A 7,740-nucleotide genomic window follows, 5' to 3' on the forward strand; every position below is an offset into this window, starting at 1 on the left:
CTAGCATGTTATGTAACTTTTCTATTGCTTGAAGGAAATTTCATTTGAAATGTTACTTTATTTCACTCACCACATTTCCTAGGAATCACTAATTGCCTGTTGCTGATTTCACAATGTAGTCCTAATGAATTACAGCAAATTGTACTCCTAATTCAAAAATTTATCCGAAAGGATCATAAAACATTTCCTTGTCATTTTACTTAGAAAAATACATTGTGAATGAGTTAATGTAATATTAAAGAAGCACAACTTTTAGAATATTTCAGTCTAAAATCATTTTACTGAAAAGAAACCACATTATTTAATATTTAAGGGCTTGTTATCAAGGTCACAGAAAAAATAATACATTTTAAATGTTTAATTGATGTAAAATTTAGATTTGATTTTGTCTTCTGCTTTTAAATTTGTTATTTAGTTGATTGAAAAGCATGGTGATGAGCTCAGAAATTTCTAATTGTGTTATTAATATGTAAAATGAAATAAATATCTGTGCCTTGTGTAACTTATAAGTAAACAAGATAAATGTTAGTGACACTTATTTCCTTGAAAAATACTTGACAAGAATATGAATGTAATAAAGATATACAATGTGAGGCTTTCTGATTTACTTCTTTGAAAGACAAGGATCAATGATGTCACAAAGTCCTCAGTGAATATCTCTCCAAGTATGATAGAATTCAAATTTCAATTTTATATAAAAGAAAATAAGGGGATAATCATCACTTCCACCCTAGACCATGTTTAAAAGGCTCTTTCTGTGATTCTGGGAGCTTTTACAAATTAACTTCTGTTAAGCATCTCCTGGAGTCAGTTAATGTCCTTTCTCATTTTAAAACCTCATTTAGATGGTTTTCACTATTTTTGTCAAGTACATAAAATTAGACAATTTTAAAGTAAAAAAGAGCTACAATGACTTATTTTTAAAATTAAATTTAATATCCATATTTGCTTTCATACAATGTGAAGTTAACATTTGAAATTCTATATTAAATAGTCATTAATCTTCACTAAGTTTTTTGAAATTTGATTTACAGATTTGCTCTAAGATGAACATAAATATTGTTAGATTTGACTGTATTTAAGTTACATTTTTAGTTATTTTACTACATTTCAAAATTGTATTAGTAAGAATACAGACTCTATCCTAATTATAAATTATAACATAATTACTTTCAGCTGAACAAGTAGGGATTAAAATGTTTCTTGAAAAACATTTCAAAATAATTTTCTCTGGTTTTCTTTCAGCATATCCTCACACTCAGCTGCTTAGCATCCTTTGTGCAACAATGCGGACTTGATTAGAGCAAGCTGGATTATAATATTTCTTTTGAAAGGATATTTATGCTCATTATGTGAAATTCCTGCTGTATTGCTTATTTATGATTGTCTCCAGGGGCTAGGCATTTGAACTTTCTGGATAGCTGTCAGAATAATATGACTCTAATAAAAACAAGTATATCTACAATATAAGGCAGTTTTCATTCCTTTACTTTTCATATCTCAGAATTCTATACTCCAAAGAAGCTTTTACAGTTTGTTTTTATATATTTTTTACTAATTGTTTTTCTAGAAAGAATAAAAGACAATGTTTACGTACATTTGTCTCTCAAGTTCAGATAGCCCATCTATGAAAAAAATATTCCTGAGACAGAAAGACTTGTGAAGTGTTTAACAGTAACGTGACTCAGTAAGAATTCTGTACTGAAAAGCATGCATCTCAATTATACTTCACCCTTGCCTGACCATGCTGCCCTTGTGTCTTGTGTCTTCCACACTTGAGCTGTGACAGGGTAATTTTCCCTCTTTAGCTCCATTGTGACCTGTCAGATGCACTCTCAACTCTTCTTAGTGGTGTTGGATAAGAGAGAAGTGGAAATTTAAACTTTTTCCATTCAGAATCAAGGTTACTGAAATTCAGCAGCTTTTAATATAATTCAGTCATTACCAAGCAGTTGTATTCAATGCCACGATCATGATCTGAATATTACATTTCTGGACATTAATGTAAGTGCATGTCATAATAATTCTGTCAGTTATGTAGTACAAGCACAGATAATACCAAGAAAAATGTAGAAATGAATGATAAAAAATGTTTAATAGTCTTACTTACTAAATACTTAGTAATAAAATAGTGCAGAGATTAATCACACTATCTTTAAAAATGCAGTTAATATTTCCATCATGTTATGCACTATGTCACTTATCAGTTGAAAATATTGGGGATGTAAATGGGCCTGTTTTTTAAAATATTATAATTTAAAATTTTAGTAGTCATCTTTGATAGCAGTGTAGTAGAATATGAGGTGATCTGTAAAAATGATCAAAATAAAATTTACTGTAAAATAAAATTAAAATTATACTGGACTACAATTTTAATATTTTGTTTTGAAATCAATATGTAAATGATAAAAACCACACTGTTTCAGGCTGATGAGACAAAGTATATAATGAAATTTTATACACAATGAAAATAAAACATTTAAAAAATATTAAGTATAAAATGTGCTGACTTTTTTCTACAGTCAGGTGATTACTACTAAGATCAAGATATGTTATATTCTCACTTAGCAATATATCACCCAGATTCAGCCATCTTGTAACTGATAATAGGATTTTATACTTTTTGAAGGCTGAGTAGTATTCCCTTGTGTATGTATGCCATGTTTTATTGATCCATTCATCAACTGAGGCACACTTATGTTGATCTCATATGCCAACTGCAGTGAATAATTCTATAATAAAAATGAAAGTGTAGATATCTTTTTTACAAACTGGTCTTAGTGAATTCCTTCACTAAACAAAATACTCCAGACCTACAATTTAAAGGAGGAAAGGTTTCTTTTGGCTCACAATTTCAGTCCAGGTCTGCTGACTCTGAGGCAGAAATAGGATGGCAGAGAGTCATAGCAAAGGAAAAGATGCTCAAAACATGGCAGCCAGTAAATAGAGAAGGGAGGAGCTAGGGACAAAAAAAAAAAAAATACTCTTCCAGTTCAGGCCTGAAGTGTCCTCCTCTCTGTATGAAGTCCAACATTGCAAAAGCTCATTTAGCTGATGTATAGTACTCCCATGATCCCATCACTGTCTGAACACTTGAGGCTTTGCGGGACATTTTAGATATAAACCATGGCAATATGGATTTCATTTCCTCTGGTTTTATAGTAAGTAGTGAGATTTCTGGATCATATTCTAATTCTAGTTTTAGTTTTTTGATAAATCTCAATAATCTTTTCATAATGATTTCAGAAACTTACATTCATACCAACTGTATATAAGCATCCTCTTTCTCAACACCCTCATCAACACGTGTTATCTTTTGACTTTGATAACAGTTATCAGAATAGTTATTAGTTATATGCTAACAGATGTGACAGGTGATATCTCATTGTGGTTTTAATGTAAATTTATCTGATGATTATTGATATTAAATATTTTAAAAATATATGTTTCTCTTTATACCTCTTCTTTTGAGAAATGTTTTAAGATGATACACTCATTTTTTAATTTGGTTATTAATTCTTGCCAATGAATTAAGTTCCTTACAGGTTTTGAATATTAGGCCCTTAATTGATGTACGTTAAGTAAATATTTTCTCCCAGTCTGTAAGTTACCTTTTCATTGCATTTATTGATTTGTTATTTATTATTTATTTATTTATTTATTTATTTTGCTGTGCAAAAGACCTAATTTGACATAATCTTGTTTATCCATTTTTAAAAAATTGTTTTGTTATGTTTTAGATTTATATGCTTTCTTCCAGTCAGTTTCCAGTTTCAGGCCTTAAATGTAAGTCATGCATTTGTACTGTATTATGTTGATTTTGTGTATGGTGAGATAAGCATCCTATGCGGATATTAAGTTTCTACAGCAACATTTATTGGAGAGCCTGCTTCTCCCTTTGTGTATTATTGGCATGTTTATTCAAAATCAGTTGATGATAGATGTGTAGATTTACATGTGGGATATATATTCTACTTCACTGGTCTATACGTCTGCTTCTGTGTGTCACTCTTCTCCCATTTGGAGTATTAAAAATCTTTAGTCGATCTTGAGGAGAGGTTGTATGATACCTCCACTTTTTTTTTTAACATGATCCATTATTATATATTTTTTGTTTTCTATCATTTTGTTTCCTTTTTGCATGAAAATTGTTTTACATGGTCAATGTTTACATTCACCCACATATCCTGGCATCTCCAACCTCCCCTCTTCATCATCTTCCTTCCTCCAAATTCTGCTGGTTTCTCCAATTTTTCTAAAATTTTCTTTATTTCTCCCTCAATTCTGGAAAGTTAATTTAAGGGACTCTGTATTTAGAGGTTGCTTCCTTTGCTATGTTGAAAGGTGTTTGCTCAGAGCATCTAGTTCACCACAGTAATGGAGATAAAAGTCTTCATCAGTTGGCACAATTAAGCATGCTGCTTAGATTTCTTTTTCTTTTTCTTCTTCTGTTTTGATTTGTAGTGATGTTTATCCTCTTCTCTTTCTTTTCCTTATCCTCTTTTCTCCTACCAAAGGTAGTTGAGGTTTTTTCTTCCAATTTCAAGGTTTTTTTCTGTTTTTGAGATTCCTGCCGCTGCTGGAGCTCCTCTCCCATCAGGAACTGCTTTGGAAGTATGTGTAAGCATTTATGCATCTTCCTTTTCTGCCTTCAGACATTCATTATGGTAAGGGCAATCTGGGGCTGGTGGTGTATCAATTTCTCAAACACAACTTAGGTTGAGAGGGAGACAGGGTCCCAGTTTCTCAAGTGGCAAATGAGCAACATCAGGCACCTCTGGTACAGAAGACTCTTGCTGATTCTGAGAACTGATGGAGAATACTTTTCCATCAGTGGCTGGAGAGGGAGAAGAAACCTTTTCTACAGAAGCATCAGGCACAGGTAGGGTGGCTAACCACTGAGATCTTCTTATCCTTGAAAGGTCTAGGGGTATTCACAGGCTGTGGAGGACTAGTTTTATTTATCACTGAAGAAGAAAGCTGAGATAAAAGTGTCAAATCCTCAACTTGTATTAATTCTGGGTAAAGTGGTGATTTAGGGGGTTTTATACACCCAGAAGAATCTCCAGATTCATGTTTGCATTTCTTGATGCGAGCCTTCCCTGGAAAGAAAAAAGAAAGGATACAGATACAAAGAAAAAAGTTGAGGATAACAGTGCAGGTTTCTGAGTGTTGGCAGAACTGCTAATGTTAGCTTCATTTTTTTTTTTTTTTTTTCTGACTTTGAGGTTTAGGTGAAATCTCCTGCTCCAGCACTGGAGCTGTTTCATTGTAGTCTTCTTTGTTTTCAGCACCATCCACCCCAACAGCTTTGGATGCCAACAAACCAGTAATCTTGTGTATTAGATTACACAAGCTCTCTTTGCCTGAAACGAGTTTCCTTGATTATTTTTCTTCTTGTTTGATAATGTGCTCTCTGGCTGTGGAAAGACTATCTTTGGGATGTTCTCTACATGAAGTCCTACAGATGTTTCACTAGATGTAGGAAGATCTTCCTTCTTTTCAACTTCTGGTGTGGCTATACAAGTTGAGGTTTCTTCCTTCTTTGAAGGCACTTTAAACCATTTTCTCTCCTCTTTCTCTTTATTGTTAGCACTGGTTCGAGGTTTACTCCCTGTTTTATTCTTGGCTGCGGCTGTAGCAGCTGCTTTGACTAATGCTATCCAATCCTGCCCCTTAGCATCCTCGGGCATGGCTTTAATGTGCATTCTTTTTATTTTTTTTATTTTTGATACCGGGGATCGAACTCAGGTCCTTGCGCTTGCGCAGCAGGCGGCGAAAGCACTGAGGTAAACCCCCGACCCTAATGTGCATTCTTTTTAAACAACAAATTACTCCATCATAAAACTGAACTGTGAATGCTCCTTCTTTGTTAATTGCTTCAATCTTGGCAGGCTAATAGCGACAGTCTGTCCAATGAGCCAGAACTTCTTCTCCAGTTTTAAAATAAAAAACATCTTCCTCTTCTTTTAGCTCTTCTTTTCTCAGTGCAGGTCTCTCTAGGGGTCGCAACCTCTTGCTATCCCAGTAAATCCATTCATCATAACGACGACTCCAGCGCTCAAAATGGACAAACATCTTCCCCTCTTCAGAGTCGATTTTTTCAATTCGTGATGGATACATTTGCAAATGTGCCATACAGTTCAAAAACCTCCAAATGTGTGGAAACGGCATTTACCAAGTCAAAGTTATATCGTTCTATCAAACTCTGATACTTGGAAACAGCTCCACATTTTCACTCCTTCGTTTTCTTTTTCTTTAGATCACTTTGTAAGTAGTCCAACGCCTTCAAAGGAGCACCAGTCTCAAAAGTGATTCCGGAACGATCTGGGGGCTTTTTACTCACCTTGAGATCCTACTCTTCAGTATTCAGGACTCGCCCTCCTCTCTGCCCAGCCAGTGGCCAGGGAGGGAGCAGGAGCCAAGCAAGCCTAGGCGGTGGCGCAGGGCCGGCCAAGAAGGCACGGAGCACAGCTGGGTCAGAGCCCTCAAGCCTGCTCAGGTCCACTGATACCTCCACTTTTGCTCTTTCTTCCTCAGGATGTGTTTTGGCTATTCAGGGCTGTTTGTGGGTTTGTAAAAATTTTACTTCTTTTCTATTTCTGTGAAAAATATTGGAATTTTGATAGATGACAATGAATAATATTTAATATTGATTCTGCTTCATAAACATGGGATGTATTTCTATTTATTTTCTCACTTTTTAAATTTCTTTTGTCAGTGTTTTACAGTACTTGGTATACAGATCTTTCACTTCTTTGGTTAAATTTATTCCTAAGTATATTTATGATATTGTAAAATGAGACTGTTTCCTTGATTTCTTTAGGGAAAATTTATTCTTTGTGTATAGAAATGTTACTTATGTTTTTAAGTTGATTTTGTATCAGAGACCCCTGCGGCAGGTCTGGATCTCCTGCTTGGCGGTATGAAGCAAGATGAGAAGAAACGCTTGGAGACAGAGGTAAAGAGAAATAGGGGACAGAGCAGACATGATACAGGTTGTGGTTGAAAAATAACTTTGTCTTCTCAGTTAAGAAGGTTTTAATTTTGGGAACAGAATTTGGGTGTGAGTCACTCTGACCTCAGCTGTGTGTTATCTCATATCAAGTCCCACAGCTGCACAGGTTATTTCTCTGGCCTCTGCCATGGCCCTTGATGGGGGTACTGACCTGTGTGCCATCCACAATGCTCCTATGAGTCATGTAGGCTTCATCCAGACTCATTTTTCTAAACAAGCCAATTATGGAGTTAACTCTTTGCAGCCTGCACTTCTAACAGCCTGCTTTGGGTATATCAACAGGGTGGTTTCCCACAATTTGTATGCTGCAACTTTATTCAGTTTGCTTTTTAGTTCTAACTAGCAGTGTTGTACTGCATTCTTTAGGGGCTTCTATGCATAAGTGCTCGGGACCCCTGAAATGTTACCTGAAACCTCTGCAGTAGGCTCCAGTCTCCTCTCCGGTGTTAGACGCAGGCCTGAAGAAAAAAAAAACAAACAAAAAAACAACTAAACTAAAAGACAGAACTAAGAGAGACAGAAAGTGGGGAGCCAGGATGACAGATGTTGGTGCAACTGACAAAGGCACTGGTTCATCCAAGCCACTGACTTTTTTGAGTAATCAATTGGGATAAAGGCGAGCTAAGTTCAAGGCCAGGACTATGTGTGAGGATGCGTAGTCATGTGATTTCTATGGAGCTTAATGTAAGTAAGGCTCTTAAAGGACAAGACAAAACATTCTT

The 7,740-nt window shown here is 35.1% G+C and overlaps 1 pseudogene; it reads right to left on the bottom strand.

Annotated features, from left to right (window-relative positions):
• Nucleotides 1–4,409: 4,409 nt before the first annotated feature.
• On the bottom strand, nucleotides 4,410–7,223 carry LOC101725186 (PHD finger protein 20-like protein 1; annotated as a pseudogene).
• Nucleotides 7,224–7,740: the final 517 nt, after the last annotated feature.

This window comes from Heterocephalus glaber, unplaced genomic scaffold, assembly GCF_053883595.1.
Source record: "Heterocephalus glaber isolate CG9 unplaced genomic scaffold, H.glaber_assembly_v1.0 deba00001586, whole genome shotgun sequence".
Lineage (NCBI taxonomy): Eukaryota > Metazoa > Chordata > Mammalia > Rodentia > Bathyergidae > Heterocephalus > Heterocephalus glaber.